This window comes from Varroa jacobsoni, unplaced genomic scaffold (genome assembly GCF_002532875.2).
Source record: "Varroa jacobsoni isolate VJ856 unplaced genomic scaffold, vjacob_1.0 scaffold_738, whole genome shotgun sequence".
In the NCBI taxonomy this organism is placed as follows: Eukaryota; Metazoa; Arthropoda; class Arachnida; order Mesostigmata; family Varroidae; genus Varroa; species Varroa jacobsoni.
The window spans coordinates 292,677-310,931 of NW_019213640.1; the positions used below are offsets into that span (position 1 = coordinate 292,677).

General features: G+C 42.2%; 1 protein-coding gene across 1 annotated transcript in view; it reads left to right on the forward strand.

Moving 5' to 3' along the window:
• The first annotated feature begins 1,246 nt into the window (after positions 1–1,246).
• The window catches only part of LOC111263138 (E3 ubiquitin-protein ligase AMFR), a 62,727-nt gene continuing 45,718 nt past the window's right edge, over positions 1,247–18,255 (forward strand). The window contains exon 1 of the mRNA XM_022837988.2: positions 1,247–1,329. The gene's annotated coding sequence lies outside the window, so the exon portion shown is untranslated. The remainder of the gene's footprint in view (positions 1,330–18,255) is intronic.

Consider the following 18,255-nt stretch of genomic DNA (forward strand, 5'->3'; position numbering starts at 1 on the left):
TTTACTCTAGTAATTATTAGATAGAACCGCCTGTTCAAGCCTGTTCCGTACGCACCCGGCAACACACATCTGGTCCTATTGATGATCCTGCGTGACGTTTGATACTGCTTGATAAATACAGGCCAAGCCCGCAGTTAGCTGCACCCACAGTGATCTTATTGCAGTCTCTTTTATTACAGTTGTGTTTTTTTTTTGTTGCTGTTATTATAACTCGGGTGTATCTGCTGTAGAGAAGTGGTCCGTGATCTTATGTCTTTCGGAGCGTTTGTCCAGATTCTTGGGTTTTGCTTTCGCGTCGCGTTGCCAATTTCCTTGGTTTGTTGTCTAGTTTGTTCCTAGTTTTTGGGGCGTCTAGCCTACGGTGCTAGGGGGCCCCAAAGCCAGAGTGGATCTTTCACGGGACAGCGACGAACTCGGCAGCGGGAGCCGCTCGAACCCCCGGGGCGTCTGTCGCGCCTTTCTCGCACGCTGCACACGACCGAGGCCAGCGTGCACAGCCCTAAAGTCTCTCGGTCGTCACCGCACGAATCGCCAGCCATTAAACTTCGCGATGGCTCCGAACAAAGGTCTCGCCTTAAAACCGCACTTGGGTGACTACACTTCAAGTTGACGTTGAAATGACGCTCGCGCTATTTTTCGAGTGAGCTGTCTGTCTCCAACACAGACAGCCAGTAGACTTCCTCAATACGAAAGCGAACTGACGTTCGTTAAGTTAGCAAGGAGTAGTCTTGCCTCGTGCCTTAAGTGATTTCCTTTAATTTGAAATTAAGTGATTTCTCTAAATTGAAGATCCTAACGGCCTAAATAGCAGTAGGCTTTTCTATTGGAACTATACCACCATAGCACACTTTACCACTAATAACACTCGGCCACTGATGACCTACAGCTTCGAGGAGAGCAACCGCTAGCGGACACAAAAAGAGCTTGGCGATAGCGTCGTCGCAAGCTTTGTCAGCTGCAATAAGCACGTTACATTTTTGTTTGGCCTAAAATTGAACTCCACACTTGCTTCCACAGCACGACTGAATCTTGGATCGCTCGCGATGCTTCTCTCCGGTGCGGCGTTCGTCACTACTTGCACTATCGGTCACCGCAATGCTACACCACGCGTCGGCAGGGTTGAGATTCTGAGAATCAGGACACTTTCTTTTGTCCTATGATGACGCTTACCTCAACGACAGAGCCTGTCTGACGATTAATCCTCAATGGATGCTAGCTTTGGTGTCCTTCGCGAGCAAGGCTCACGGATTTTCGTGGCGGCAGCCGGCACACATGGACAGTCTCGACACTCAGAAGTGCTGTCGCAACAGCTGAAATTGATTAGAAACGGTAAGTGAGGTAGACTCTAACTCTTTCGGCCACGGCTACTGTTGATGCCAAACTAACTGATTTAGCCGCGTTTGCTTCAACCTGATCTGTTCTTCCCAAGCCCAATACAACGTTGGTGCTTCTGATGTGACTGCCACTAAACAGTTAGCAACGATGACGTCCAAATCGAGGTTAGCCTTTTCTTCTCCGTTTAATGCGAGTAGTCAGTCGTCAACTCCCACGCTAGAGTTGCAACCGTTACCGAAATATTCGCAGAACGTAGCGACACACGCACGATATAACACCGCCGTAACAGCAAGCACTAGTTCCTTTTCGCTGTAGGATACAACGCTCTTACGTTTTCGACTGCTCTGCGTGTCTGGGATCGTCGATGTTCCCCTGTTCAATAATTCGGCCTACTGCTGCTCGCCACTGCCCGCCACCTCGGATGCCACCGCCGTCAGAGAACGCTACTGCTCGCACCCACACAGACTCTCACGGCGACACACATTCACACACACACACATATACACACACAGACACACAAACACACAGACCCATACACACACATATAGAAACACGCACGCACACGCACGCACGCTACTTCTTACTACGACTAGTACTATTGTAAGTACCAGCATTACTATGGCAAGAGGGCTGAACGGAGCGCGAGAGAGGGAGGGCGGCGTTCGTCGTCGTCGTCGTCATCTGAGCCGACACAGGCAACTGCAGCAGCAGCCGCGCCGGGCTATTTAGCGAGCATGGCCGACACATAGGTATGGGTGAGGGTAGCACCGAACCGATTTACCTGCCAGGCTGTTGGCTCGCAGGCGCTACAAGACTAGGTATAGACTACGACGAGGACGAAGCGCCAGCTTTGAACAAGCGCTTAGGGTGGTCAAATCAAAGTGGCCAAAGCCGCTGGTTAATAATGGCAAAGGTGCCGCCAGTGTCCCTGAGGGGGAAACATAGGGGTGGAAGGAAGGCAGCTGGGTAGAGAGGTATCTGTCTAGACGGCGGCCGACAGGCAGTGTACAGGCCCATACAGAGTCGGGTAGCGGTAAGCTGGACAGTCACGAACACGCGTAGAGGATCTTGTCGCTACTATAGCCATGCTGCAACTAAGCAATAACAGCCAACAGTAGGTCGAGATGAAACAATGGCTCAAGCGAGCCGGATATACGGGTAGGCTTAAGGTCAAGCTCGAACGCTCGAGAAAGCACTCGAACGACCTGGGGGGTGGCCGACCAGGTAGCAATAACAAAGCAACTGAACGCCTCTGACGAAGCAATTGTTCACTATAAATGTTTGCTGCTTCTGTGTTTTTAGCCTAGACAAAACCATGGCTACGGTATCCAATATCATTTTGGTCGGTAACCATACAACGACTAATGACAGCTCTATTTATTACTATTATGAAGAACTATTTACTAAGTTCAGAGGAAGTTGATTCGATACCTTGTGGCCGCGGTTGTCGGTCTTACATTTACTGTCGTTTCGCCGATTACAGCAGTAAGTCGGTCTCTAACCTGCTGTTGGACCTGAGGAAAAGACGAGTTTCGCCTGCAGTGAAAAGCAACGACAGGTAATGAACGTGAGTGCGAAAGAGAAAAGAAAGCAAATGTTCCACTAGTCCAACAAGCGAAATACTTTTTCATACAAAAAAAAAGTCGAAAGAAACGGGCCGGGACGGAAAACAAATATCCAAAAGAATATCTCTTCAGCAAAAACTAACAGAATACTGTCAATTGCCAGGTACTACCAGTGGACGTAGCAGCAGCCATAACGGGATGCCGTGCTGGCTCAAGTGAAATCGGTGGGCTACCAATGACGACATGGGTTGCCAGAGATAAATCATTCGTGGATGGGCCGGAACTCCCAGAGATCTGGTACGATCAAAAAACTAGCACAGAGAAGCAGCTCGATTTAGCAGAGACGTCACTATATCTGCATTTAGAGGATAAAAGTTTGAGCTTTAAACAAAAGTCAGAGTTCGACAATTTTTTCTCATATCAGATTGAATTGGGCGGACCATCTAGGGGAAATCTACATGCAAGGATAAGTATCGAGAGGTGCGTGGGCGTTAAAAGAAAAGGGGAAAAGAAAAGGGAAATGGAGGAATAAAAAAAGGACGATCGACAAGTAGCGAGAGCGGGACAGAGAACCAGGGGATCGGCAGGGAACAACGAATGGAGAACCCCGGAAGGGTGACTGCACTTTATGTACACGACGACCGTGTCACACGGATAAGAAACTTAGCCCGTTGTACCTAAAGAAACAAAATTCGTTACATTGGAAAACTTAAGGATCAAGTTTGGCGTGAATCTTAAGATGGTGGTAGAGGCTGTGGAAGAAAGAATAGGCATCAATTTTGAATTTAGTTAATTAGGATCGGGTAAGAACTTATATAAAAATATTACAAATTTTTTTTCTGAGTCGGTTTTAGTTTGAAAAAACGGAGAAAGTTGCGAAGTGTACGTTCAAACTTTGGTTGCTTATGGTGTTGTCACAGTTAAAAAGGGACGGTACAGCCAATAGTGCTACACCGATTCGTCTGCCATTGATGACTGTGGTTTGGAAGTGTTTGTATAAATAGATGATAAGACCGTAACGCTCATTCGTTTAAGTACGAATAGAATATATAATACCTGCATGTAAAATACCGACTGTCGTTAAAGACAATGCGTTTAAGGTTAGTATATTACAGCGCTGATGGGTCAGTCCAGGGGCCTGCTATTGGATATCTACAACAATAATAACACATGGCTATGATACAGCCGTAATCTTCTCAAGAAAACGAAATAGAACTAGCTACTAGTATTTGATCAATACTCTAGCAATACATATTGGTCAATGTTCGGTTATCACAAGTATGAATTGAAGATGGTACATAAAACGATCTTCTTTTGAAGTGATTTCTTTTATTTCACAGAAAGAAGTTAACAGCAGCATTAGAGTAACAGCAGCAGTAAGATATAAACATAACTTTATAAAGAATATTCTAAGGCTAACGAAGATCGATGTTAACACGCGAATGGCAATCTGCTCAAATGATAATGATGAACGATCGAAGATGGGTTCACAAACTTTCAAATCGCAGTTAATTCTTCTTTACTACTTCTTTGTAAAGCTGTTATATATAATACACACACACGTTCATGCACAGTTACTTCAACGCAAAGTTGCTATACCCCAAACGGGCGTAGGGGGTAACTATTTAATGTAATTATACTTCGGAGTGGTCGAAAACGTGAGAGTATCCGGCCGATATTAGATACGTTATTGTAGTTCGAAAAAACACACACATAGCAACGAGCAAAGAGAATCGAAAAGAAGTATACGACCGTTATGGGATTGTGGGACGTTATGGGAAACCAGGGCAGGTAAAGAGGTATTTGAAATCGAGAAGCTTCGGATAGCCAGTTCGAGAACAACATATCATAGGCAGATGATCAGCTCATCATTGTTGAGCTTTGTACGTTTGTAATCATGTAAAATACTAGACGATATTCAACATCTGCACCACGTAAGATCCAACATATGAGCTTCGTGAGGTGCAAAATTGTCAACAGTGGAAAACCGTTTCGCTCGTTTAATTGTTTGTTGTGCTCGTCACATGTCCTGCTTAGCTTCAGGATACTTCTGTCAGTTCGAAGTGACTATAATATGATCACACAAGCAAACAACACATTACTGACTGTAGGTCCATATTTTTTTATGAAGTCTCGATCTCGAATTGCGACATATTTACAATAGCAATTGATAAAAAAAATCTTCATGATAGTTCCAGTGGGACCGAGCCATGGGGTCAGTTTCAAATCTACTGACGGTTTCAAATATAAATGCCCTTAATTTTTCATCAGTGTGGCTCATCAGTGTTAGTAAGAGACAATTATGTCTTCACCTTATATATTATCGTATGTAAGAAGGCAAGAAAACATTATATTAAGACACAGTACAATAGTCTGACATAGTCTGAGTAAAGCATCAAGATAACAAGAAGAACCAGAAAAGGGCAATAGTCGGTGTAGAGAAGCGATCAGTGACCTGTCACCTGTCCAAGTACTTAGCAGTATAACTTAATGATTCACCCGCATGCGTGGAATAAGTGCCTTAATAATGGCCGTTAGTAGTATAGTAACGGCACGAACTGGACTAACTAGCTGTTGCTGATTCTGTGTTTTTTTTTCAGTGAACTTGGTGGGGCTTTTTGTATACCATATAATGTTTTTTTTGCAGATACAGTGGTACAATTCCGGAAGAGTGGGAACGATCAGAAAATAGTCGCTTAATAACTAATAATTGTTTATGCCGTCAAGTCCCGCGATGTTATTACGTGTGGAATTAATATTAGAGAATAATTTCGATAACAGCAGTATACACATAAGCGTATTAGGCAAAAGTGTTACATTTGTTTTTCTGTTAGAAAATCAAATGCAATATGATGTAAAATAATCAAAGGTTTGATTTTACACGTTGAAACTTTTAAGCTGTAGCGTAAGCTCTAAGCGTGTAGATTGATTTGAAGTATTCTAAAAACTATTTATACTGATCGGTTTTGCTCAATGTGGTACACACAGTCTCATCTTGAGGTCAACTGAAAAATCCGGCTAGGAAAAGCCAGACTGAAGGTCAGTTTACAAATCCGTTTCGGCTCGGTATCTCTAGAAATCTCACATATCGTTTTGGGCAGTACGGCGCAAGTGTGATAGTACATAAACCGGATTCGTTTCTTTCTAAAAAAAGATTCAAATTTATTCTTGACATTTGGGTCTACATTGGTAAGACCTTTACCGGTTTGTTTATTTCACCATTCGTATTTCTAGGATTAATTCTTGACATTGTAATAAGTACTTTCGCTCATATTCGCCATAATAGATAGAACTTATAGTTAAAATGATCCCCTGAGGGACAACAGGTTTGATACCCATTTCTAAGCTTTTTGACCTAATTCCCAGTAAATAATAAGACCTAATGAAAAAATTATCACCGCCACAAATTAACTATTGTTAATTTATTGATCAACTGTTTCTTATTAACATCGTCGAAAACTTTATTTAGGTCAAACTAATAATTTGCAACAAATAATGCATATATGTGTTTTAAACAAAAACCTTCCAAAGGTCGAACGTTGTTCTGTACAGGCAATAGCCGACGAATTTAAAAGTCATCTAATAAATGGCGGATTTAAATTCGTTTTTTTTCTTTGTTTCAGGTATTCAATAAAGTGAGTCTTTATTGAACTTCTGAGACTTCAGTGAAGAACGTTTAAATCGATATGGCGGTCATTAATGCGATTTTTAGCAAGATTTGAAAAATACATGATTTATTTTACGGCCAGCTAGGCTTTTGATATCCTGTAATAGGTCAATATCCAAATGACTAGTTTGTTAGCTCTTTATTCTGCTTCACAGTACTTCTACTACCGCGTAGAGAAAAGGTATTTCGAAATAACTGACATGAGCAAAAGACGCTGCCCTGTGCCATGTTTCATGTGGAACCGTCTGATTAGTTATTATTTAGTCGTTCGTTTTTAAGATCATTAGAGGAACCATTGGTCTGATTACCATCCCAACGCGTATTCTTCTGCCCAGTATTACGCACCGAGTCTTTTGTCACTAATAGATCTATCTGAGTGATGAGTGTGAATTACGCGGTGTATTTCAGGTTTTTCAGGCGTCCATAGCTGATCGTGTACGCTTTGTGACACACGGCGGCACGCTGATCGACTTTGTAGTCTCGTTGCAGTATCATAGAAGGTCACGAGCCTTTTTTGCTGCAGTTTATAATGATCGTGCCAAAACGCTTTGCTCCTACTCTATTGTTGTTCGCCGACAGCTGGTGCCTGGCGCACTGCTTTCCTTTGCGACTGACTAGTGAAACACATTAACGAACTCAAGCTGAGTAGACAAAATAGCCAACTTAATTCTTCGAGCACTTGTCACAGCAGTCGTGGGTGATGTCATGCCTGGGCGCAGGGTAGTATGATGGCAATATGATGCTGCAAGAAGATACACAGCTTTTCCAAGCTGGCTGAAGCTGCTCCTCGTGACGGAGAGTGCGATAATGCTGCTCCATAACGTGCGATTGGTGCGCAGAGTTCGGGGCGAGCCAAATCAGCCATTGTGTGATGATCGTACGACTGCTAACTGGCTTGTCCGATTGTGCGCGGTCGAAGTCACGAACAGCAGCGCCACTAGGCCAGATTTTAAAAAAGCCCGCGGCTCATTACGTTATGGGCTACACTGGTAGGCCGATTTACCGCTATAAATTTTAATGCAGGATTCGTTCAATTCTCTCTGAAGGAGGCATCCATTCTTGATGCAGTTAGAGCGGTAATAAATGAAAAAAATTAAATGAGTTACTAGACACAGGGCGATATACAAACATAAAAATAGGCGACTTAAGTGCTTACGTTGCATGTGAAAGCGCCGAATAGAAAAGTTCTCTTTACTTTATACCGTGTAATAAGATCATTTACTAACAATCCCTATAATTGTGAGCCGATCATGCGGCTTGATGTGCGATAGTACAAGCTATAAGTTTTACGAAATTAACATATTGATGATACTTCGTTTTGTATGCTTGTATATGATGTTCGAAACTCATTCAGCACATTACATACCCGTCGATACTCTTGAGGGACTTTAATGCATTCTTTTATTCAGGGCAGGCAAAAGTAGGTCGCATAATAATAAGTTCCACACTCTAAAGCACATGGCTCGCAGGCAACGAAAATAGGTTAAGGGGTGCGTTTCTTATAAGCAACGATTTCAATTGGAACATTCAGCTGTGCTTTCGTAATATGGTGTGCTGAACGTGAAAGATGCTATAAACTTTTATTGGGTTCTGCCCAACGTTCGGTCCATCAATGTTAAATCAATTCGGTAGAAGACTGAACAAATATCAATTATATTGGAATTCATCCGGAATCTATGAACCGCTGTATAATCTACAAGCTGCCAGCAGACTTGACCATTTTGCCATAAGAAGACTTTTCAGTTCCGGCCCTGAGAAGAGTCGAATAACATTACGCTTTGATCTGTAGCCCAATCATTACATACGCAATTCGATGTACCGATTTGTGCGTTGTGATCATCGAAAGATACTAAACCGTTCTATATGCTTTCAGCGTGAGCGATCTGGCTGAGCTGAGTCTGTCTCAGTAATCGGCCTTAACAGCGAGAGTATTTCTGATTCTAAATACGTCATTCAAGTGCATGAAAATTTTGATATGACGACGTCGGTCGCATTTACGGCAAAATCCGCTGAGATTTTTTCGCATTTTTTGTTCTTTGCATTTTGCCCCTCTAGCAATATATAACGACGATTAGCAGCGCACACACGCAACGGGCGTTTCGATAGTTATTAATAAAGAATATGCTTAACCATCTGCTGGAACTTACTGCTTTGCCATACTCTGGGTAACGCATGCATTAAAGCGACATAGAAAACCAGGCGCGAGCACACGTGTAGGCTAGAAAGTTGTGGACTTTCAAAACTTAACTTCGTGAGGACAGGCGTTTTTTCTACTGAATCTTAGATCTTGCTAGATAGCGATTATTATCTTTAGTATATCCGTTCATGGTTTAGCGATGATATTTTTTACCTTAATGAGACGTCACGTTCCCGTTTTTCGAGTGTTTGTTGAGAGAAGCTAATTTTGTGATGCTACCTCAAGTCTACGTGCACTATCCGAAAGCGGGAACAAGTCATGATGATTATGTCGTAGATATAATAAATAAGTATACATTTTATGTTTGTTTCTAGAAGCGTCGTTTGCGGCAAGCAAATATTGACAATGCAGACTGTCTCATAAGTAAGCACATCGTGTTATAACTTCGAAGCAACCTGAGAAAGTCCTTACGGACCTAAATTTCAAAGGCGTTCAGGTGCTGAAAAATAGTGGACAGGTTCAAAATTCTGTTTAGTGGCGTTTAAATGGCCGGGTCTTTTTTACAAAATGTTTTCTTGTTCCATGCTCGTCAGGACATAAAAGGGAAATCAAGGAAGTATACCCGTAAGAGAACCAAATCGCTTGCTAACAGGTCGAATTATTTCTTATGTAGTAGAAAATCTCAGCGGACACTATCTTTTAAATGGCTGTGAAGCAATTCATTAGGTGAAGAAAAAACCCAGAATTACTTCCACATCATAACTATAAAACTGTTATATCCCAGTATTGATATTCCTTAATATCGTATATTGTCGGTTTCAATGTATGAACAATAAGCATCCATTATATTTAAATGACCATTTACCACTCAACGGATCTTAAAATTCCCCATTTTTAAACAGTTGTAGGCTGTAGCTGAGAGCTGGAACCAATAGACGTTCTACCGTCCGTTGTTATTCTATTCCGCGTTTGTCCAATGCCTCCATGTAACCCTCGCCCGTTTTCTTTTTCGCGGTCACTTTCTACCAAAAATGTCGATGCCCACTATTCTATTGAGGTGGATAACTACAGCTGGTATGTCCCTTCCTTGTCGGGTAACCAAACTATGTAATGTCTTCCCTCGGATTTTGCCCCTCTACGCTGCAGTAAAGCTTCGCTCCTTGTGCGTCGTTTTCGAGCGGGGGAAGGAAGAAAGGAAGGAGGGGGGAAGGGGGTGAAAATGATGCGGGACATCTAACTGAACGGCGAAACCAGTTATTAAGCCGGCGGGCGGTCGGTCGGTCAGTAGCGCGACGGTCGTTGATCGCCGTCAATAGCGGCTAGACTAAAGTTGCCCTGTCTAGCTAGATTCTCCATTTTGCCTGGCAGATATCTAGCGTGGAAAAGTCCGGAAAATGAATCGATGGCGATAGCAACGCGTTTTTTGCGTTACATAATCTGTTAACTTGATATCGCGCACGGACTTAGGGTATAATACGTACAGACTCCGCTGTCCGCAGATGTTTCTGAATGGGAAAGGTAAAGACGGTGCACTGAATAAATGCCGTCGATGGTAGCTACGATCTGAACTGAGCAGTGCCTGATCAAGAAACGGAGGACACTTTGCCACGACAATTCTTCGGGAAAATCGCAAGCGACCGGGTGCGAACGGACGGAAGTTTGATTCAAAGAAAAAATGCATGTAATTATTTGTTTCATTACTGCTATATAATAACAATGTTGCAAGCTTATTATTATTTTTAGAGATAGCGGTCAGCTGACAGATGAGGAAAACTGCTGGAATTTTGATATCGATGTATTTGTCTAACTTGCTTGTACACAATATTATTATCAGCCGACTTCAGTTAACCTGGTTACTGAGCTTGACGTCAGTAGTAACCTAATAATAACCCAGTAGTAACCCAGCCCAACCAAGATAATCTGTAGTTAAGTGTGATAAAATACATAGGCGCTATTTGATCTCTGGTATCACGACGCAAATCCGTATCTGTCGCTTGTCGATTGTTAGTTATTTTCGTCGTTTATCGTTCATCTTGTATGTCCACAGGTTAAAGCATATAGCGAATATGGATCCGCAATAATCATACCGCTATAAAAATGACAACAATGATGATATTTTATGGGCTTTGCTAATCGACGAATGGATGGAACAGTATCGTGCTGCTGAGTTTGTTGCCGGCTACACTTTGCCCTATGTAGGTTGAGTAATAGCAAGTTCGTATCTGCATAGATCTAATTCTATTCCAGGATGTAAATCTGTAAATCCGGACATAGATGTGATATGTGGGCAGTAACCATCCCCTGCCTATTGTCTAATTAATATTACTGTCGAGCAACCCTTAAAGAAATGTATATCAATATATATATTTCAAGTCTCTCATATTGAGATCTTTTAACTTGACCTATCTTACTGCCCTTCGTTGTGGATCAAGTTCCATAGTTGATTTGATTTCACTCGTGTCTTCACGGGACACCTACTTCATTTCAACGATAATAGTTCAATTCGAAATAAATTGCTTATGATTCCTTAGACTGCGACCGTTTGCGAAGATAGCTCAACTTCAACTTTTGATAGGTACCGTTCCTTGGAAACAGATCGAAGCGACGGCATATATGCTAGGATATCCTAAACTTTAGTGGTTAGCTACACTTTCGCATGCTGCACATAATATGATCCTACGAAGAGCTGGATTATAGTTAACTGATTCAAAGCCAGCGACAGGCTTTGGAAATCGAAGGCGTACCCATGCCGTTATTGCTGAGTCGCGACGTGAGCCAGTCGTTTTCTAGCGAAGGCCACTAACATACGGAAATTGCCTGCGTAAATCTATTGCCAGAAACCGTACCTCCTCTGGGTGTAACTGGAAGGTTGACGTGACCTTTCCAAGACCAGTACAAATATGAAAACGGCTCGGCGAACACCTTCGTGTATAGTAAGAAGCAAAAGTTCTCGCTTCACCCCATTGCGGTACACTAAACCAGCAGAGATACAGATGGCCGATTCGTGACTCCATCAATATGTGGACTCTTCTGGACACGATAGCGTTAGTGAGATGTGGTCAGTGTATCTGAATGTCATAATATTTACAAGACACAGGCTGAGACAGGTGATTTTTTCGTAATAACGAGGCCGACCCGACAGGCGAATAGCCGATAAATTACAGTTAAAATATTTTCTTTTGTCGACAGGGATTTAAGACGTTTTGCCGTACGCTACGGGGTTGATGTGATTCGTCCGATTAATTGTCACCACGAAATCCACTAACACCAGCAGCCACCTACCTCTCTTAAGCCGTCACCCTCTATTAGCCCGCAAGCCCATGGTCTAAGCCACTCATGTGGTGATGTCATATCGTCAGTGGTGGCGACAGAGGTAGTATGGCCGCGCGCATTTTTGAAGTGTTTCCCTTTTCCGTCAGCCATCTCTTCACTACATCGTACAATTGAAAAGAGTTTGAACTTCTTTGTCAATGTGCGTGCTAGAGAACGGCGTGATTTAGGTGGCTAATGCGCATCTATGAATGCGTTGCCGTAGCACGATCAACAAGCAAGCATGTGGCCATCGCTAATTCAAATATCCGCGTTGGTAAAAGAAGATTCACACAATAGAATTATGGGCAGTAGGAATCATAGACATCAGAATATTATACAAAGTGGGTCAATAGCTTTATATGAGCACTATGCCATTTTATAGGCCTGCTGGAGAAGCCCTAGATAAGTCCAGGGCGACCCACACTGGTGAGCATGTTCTTGGTACTATACCTAAAAGATGGTAAAGCGGATAACTAGAAATGTCCATAGGTAACCTTCTATACTTCACATTTTGCCTAAGTCCAGCTATGTCCACACCGATTAAGGAGATTGGCGCCATGTAAAAAAGAAATTAATGCCCAAGGGGGCTACTAAAGGTTAATTTCAAAATGACTGTTTGCGTTTAGACGATACACCCTATTTAGGCAATTATCTGGTTTCTATGAGTATTATCTGAGGAAAAACAATCGGCAAAAGGATTTCTTTGTATTTTACCATTTTAACCCATTCGCACTCAAGGGAGGTATTCACAAAAATGGCGACGTTAAGTATTTGATAAAAACAGAAAGAATTCTAAGCGTGGCACGATTTCTTTGCAAGGAAACCCAACATTCTGGGGACATGTCATCATGCGCCAACTAATTGAGCAATGAGAGGTAGTCGTGTAACCTTGGGGCTAACTAATTTTAAGTCTACACTAAGTGAAGTGATACATTTTCTATTAAATGGGAATATAACAACACTTACCGTTCGTCCCAATAATTAGGCCTATTGAACACGAGGTACAAGACCGTTGCTCTTCGTAGACATATTCGTGTCACCTTCTTTACGCTTCTCGCAAGTGCTTCAAGTCTTGGGAGGCCATGGTAGGATCGCGTTTGGAGGCCAGAAGGAGTTGATGCATAGCTTTTGATTAACAAGGCTATGCTTCATAAGAGGCGTAGTGCTAGATACGAAAGTTGAATCACAAATTCTACGGTAGATAGACGTGAATAATTCGACCTTTCTGTTTGATGTTACTGCCATTGCGTATTGCTTTGGACGCCTGGTTACTTTCACCTCAAAATCAAAAAATCAGAACCCACACCCCATCAACTGTCGGTAGGCTTAGTAGATAAACGCGGTAGCATAGCACCGTGACGAGGACCTACAAATACATTTTCGACTATAGATCATTATTTAATTCCCTTTAACTTAATGTTGTCGTTCTGCTGACTACCGCTATGTGGGTTGCTCGAAACGCTTGACATTGAGACAGTAATATATACACAACACGATCTCTCAGCTGAGACGACTCGCTAACGTTACAGATACCTAGTTACACAAGACTCATGTCAAATGCTTTTTGCGCCACAATCGGACGAGTTCTTATCGGTTTCTATTAGAAAGATCTAAAACCTTGCCACAATTGCGTATCATAATATAGTTAGATATATAGTCCTTTCGATTCTACCAGCTTCCTACGCACGACCATCCTTGTTGGTTATAGTCTGGTAAAGAACAGCCCAAAGGAGTTTTTACGTAATGCAGCCGTGTTTCGACTTCCCTTACCTTGAATTCGTTCTGTGTTGGCAATCTTATGCGAACAGTGGGTGGACAGAAAACGTTTTTCTGCAGAGAATACCCCACGCTAATCTCTGATAATTAAGTATTTCACAGTGCGCCTAGAACTGCTGCCGTTGAATAAGCTAAGACAGCATCGACGAGGGCACTGTTAGGAGAACCGTTTGGCCTCTGTATCAGTCATATCGCTATGCGTAGTTGTTCAGAGATAGCTGGACAGCCGTCCAGCTAGCTATGATGTTTAGCTTTGTAGTCTCTTACAGATGGGAAAAGATTGTTGTTTCACTATTGCCTGTCGTGCCGCTACCGTTCTTTCCTGACTCAATTATAGAGTGGAAGATCAGTCAAATAGAATAATGATAAGTTAGAAGATTACCGAAAAAATTACTAGAACTAGTATGTATTTCGTACAGTTAACCAACGCTAGCGGAGAACAGGCATATGGCATATATTGACGAGGGTTTAGGGACACTTCGCTTTAGAGAATTAGCCGTTTGAAATAAGGTCCAACGGCAGAAGCATTAATTGATTTTTTTAGATTTAGATTTTAGCTACGTAGTTATTGCATAATTTTGAAAAAACAATGTGTGATAAGATTACAATTTTATACGGAAGCCATGTAAGTTGTTGAGTGTTTCAACCAGCGCCAGTACACTTCGAATACACATTTTATTAATCTAAAATGTACAGCTATAGGCGTTGACATGGTCAGTCAAAAAAATACTATACCTGCATTGTTATTTTTATTTTCAATAACAAGGTATACCGGCTTTGGCGTAACCGTATACGTAACGTGTTTATCGCATGGCAGCCATATCTTGTAGAACAATTGTACAATAGTAATGCTAATGGCGCTGTAGTTGGACGTGCGGCAATAACAGGTTGAAAGACAGTAGTAATAGTAAACTCAACTACTTTGTACAAGCCTTCTCGTGACGTGGAAGAAACAAGTTCCTCATCTTTGACACTTGTCCACGCGTAGGACTTTGTGGAACGTGTAATCGCAGCAAATACTCAGGACACTGTCGATGTTTATCGACAATCTTATTCGGCTCCAATGAGTTACACTTTGTCTGATCTTTTACGCCTTTCGACGTCTCCTCGTCCACCAAAGCGATCATACACAAACAGAAAGATCTGTTCCTCGCCTACTCGGGACCTCGGCCATATTAATATTCCACTGCGTCTGCCCACGTATCCTACGTGTATAGTTTACCGAGCGAAAGGTCAAAGGTGATGACGGCAGTGCTTGGCAATGCGAAATTTGTGGTCAACGATTGGTACTTGTTGCAGTAGCATCTTCTGCTGCTTCAAGAACAGCAGGCTATATCTAGTAGTACCTTCCTTGGCGTCTCGATGGTTTGAATGCGTGTTGTATACGTCTGTAGCCGCCGATAATCGGATAACGTAACCCAGATCGTGGGCGCTCGATGAGGAAGAATCCCTTATTGAATCGGCGTGCGAACGCAGGGGCAATTGTATAACGGGTAAGGATAGCGGAGATGTTCTAGCGGGTTAGGACGGAATTGTCTTGTTCCTGAACATTGTAGCCATGCACCATACGTACAAAGGCCGATGGGCCGACTGCAGCAATATGGGGCCATCAATAGTACACGTCGATAGGCTCCATTGTGAAGAAGGCATCCTCCGCAATTTTGTGTTTGTGCAAATTTTTATTCCGTAACAGGCAACTAGCTGGGAACGTAGTACGACTTAACACGACACCACCAATATAATTTCTTACCCTATGCGTATCGAATAGATACACATAACGACAGATGTACAGGTATGCATTTGTGCAAACTGTGTTGTTTATATGCGAACACGTATACGTGCCGAAGCCTATCATGACCCAATGATAATCGTTGTATGTCACGTAATACGTAGCCTATGGCTGAATATTAACACACGTACGGGTCTGACCTTCATAGGGCAAATCATACTCGGGTGAACGAAGCGGTTTATCTTCGCGGTTATTGACAACGTTGGCTACGAAGCTAATAAATAAAAACAAATTTGAAGTCCGGCACTTGCTTCCAACGATTATTTCTAAGAGTGAAAATGTTTGTGCTTACACTACATCTTGAAGCGAGGTCACCTAACCTATACCTAGGTTCAGCCGCTGTACAACTACGATGATACTACTACTGCTATTATAAAATAGCTTCATGAAACTAAACCGTCTCTGGGTCAAACAAGACGTCTGCTTTACGTTACTAACCTTCAAATATTGTCATTGTTCTCTCTATCGCTTCGCTAGAGTAATTCTGAAAAGCCTATCGCTGGTTCCTACGTAGTGCAATTATTGCTTGCCATTTTAAACCCTTTTCTATGTTAACTTACATTTTACAAAAGTTGTGTGATTGTATTTTTTCATTGAACAAAACAATGTTACGAACACCACTGATGAGTAAGCACCTCGTTCGGTAATATTTCGCAGAAGCTTCATCCAACTTGTAAATATGTGTCGTGGTGCTCACACGACTGCTCATTAAATCTTTTTTTGTCAATTTTAGTAAGAACAACATCGGTTCACACTGTGGCCTATACTCATAGGAGATTTTATGAATGAGATATATATTACTGGTTGTGCTATGCTGTGCCTGTCGAAATTAATCGGCACTACCTTCTTGTCAGACAGGTACCCTTTCTTCTTGATCATCTGGAGGAACTAGTATAACAATATTTAGGTTAGCTTAACTAGTTTATGGTCTCGGTGGAACATCATTTACTTCCCGAGAAAGTTGTTTTTTTTTTATATTCATCATAAAATGTCCATTTTTGCTGGCTGAAACCGAAAGTTGAGCCGGCTCTCCTAGCGACAATTCTGGCCTAGAGATGAATGATAAGATTCGATAACGGAAGAGGCAAATGCATTATAATTCAGTCTGATCAAACGGGGCAAAATTCTGGCCAAGATTGATGCCACCTCCAGGGAAGGTGCTAGGACGCCTATGCACTGCATGCGACCCGTTGTCCATCGAAGAACTAATACGTATAACGCTTTACTTCTCAGAACATCGAATTTAGAAGCTTTCTCCTCGAATCATCAATAGCACGGGCTCACCGTAAGAATTGTGCTACTGCTAAAATTGGACACGGTAAGAAGCGGCTGAGATTCTGATTTTTTCGAACTTGTCATTTGGTCTGTTTTGAAGCTCGTTGCCTTCGGTAGAAGCATGGAACTATTTTAAGCGGTTACTCGAAGGGCGGCTTCGTAAACTGCGAGCGAAATATCTGCGGGCGGAGCAGAATAACGTCGAGCCTGATATACTTATATGGGCCCCTGGTTGAAAAGAAATCAATCTTTCTGCAGTCTGAACCCCAATTACAAAAAAAGGAAAAGGTTATTCTATTCGACAAAAAGCTACTGCCAAATGAGGGTTCCTGCCAAAAGTAAATTTGGACTAGCTATCGAGGCCTTTAATTCGCTTAGTCTAACTTCTACTGTATATATCTATATTGACTATTGTCAGTAGATTTCGGGTTTGTGAAATTATCCAGACGTGTATCCATGAGCTTACTGAGTATTTTGGTTTCTCTCTTGTGTAAATATATCATACTATTAAGTGTGAAGGAGACGAATCTAATCCATCAACTAGTAACGATACGTGTCTGTTCTCAGCCATCAAACGGGTACCACATTTTGTTTCGTCTACCTTAGTTGACATTGGAATTGTCTAGTTATCATATGTACGTCAGTTACATAGCTCAACTTCTACTTACAGCCAACTACTTATATTTGGCGCAGGTGTCAACAGGCACCTACAACATCCACGCCATTTCGGAATTGATCGGCATCGCTAATTATCTTGATTCGGGAAAAACGCATGCTTTCTACCTGCCACTATAGCGGTCCCGTCTAGCTACAAGCGTTCTGTTCGGCCAAAACCGAGGCGAATGGTTATGGAAGTTGCATAGGGACGCTGCATTATGACAAGCTAGATCAAGGGATCGTGCGTACACTTGCCTTCATGTGTGAAGTGCCTCCATACATTGTTGCTTTTTTAGTCAGGTAGTCCAACAATGTCCAAGTGTGTTATTCAGACATTTACTAATACCCAATATATATATATGATCTACAATAAGTGGGTTTAACCATCAGTCGTTAAACGAATAGATTAAAAATCTATCTAAAAACCGACGTTTTCTTTAGCAATTTTTTTGAGGTGGCTACGTTGGCTCATCGTATGAGCGAAGCATATAACATATTCCAACTGCAAGCTGTCGTATTTAGTAAATATTGTTTGGCGCTTCTATTAAGACGACGAAACTACTTCAGTTAATAATGGCGTACCATCACGTTATTTCAGGCACCCACACAGTGTTAACATGCAGGGTAAGCTGCCATAGTTTCTGACCAACGTGGCTACACAGCCGATCTTTCTTGGAACCATTTCGAAAATGGTTAGTAAACTCTTTGTAGTAAAAATGTACCAAAATCGCCAATTCCTTGG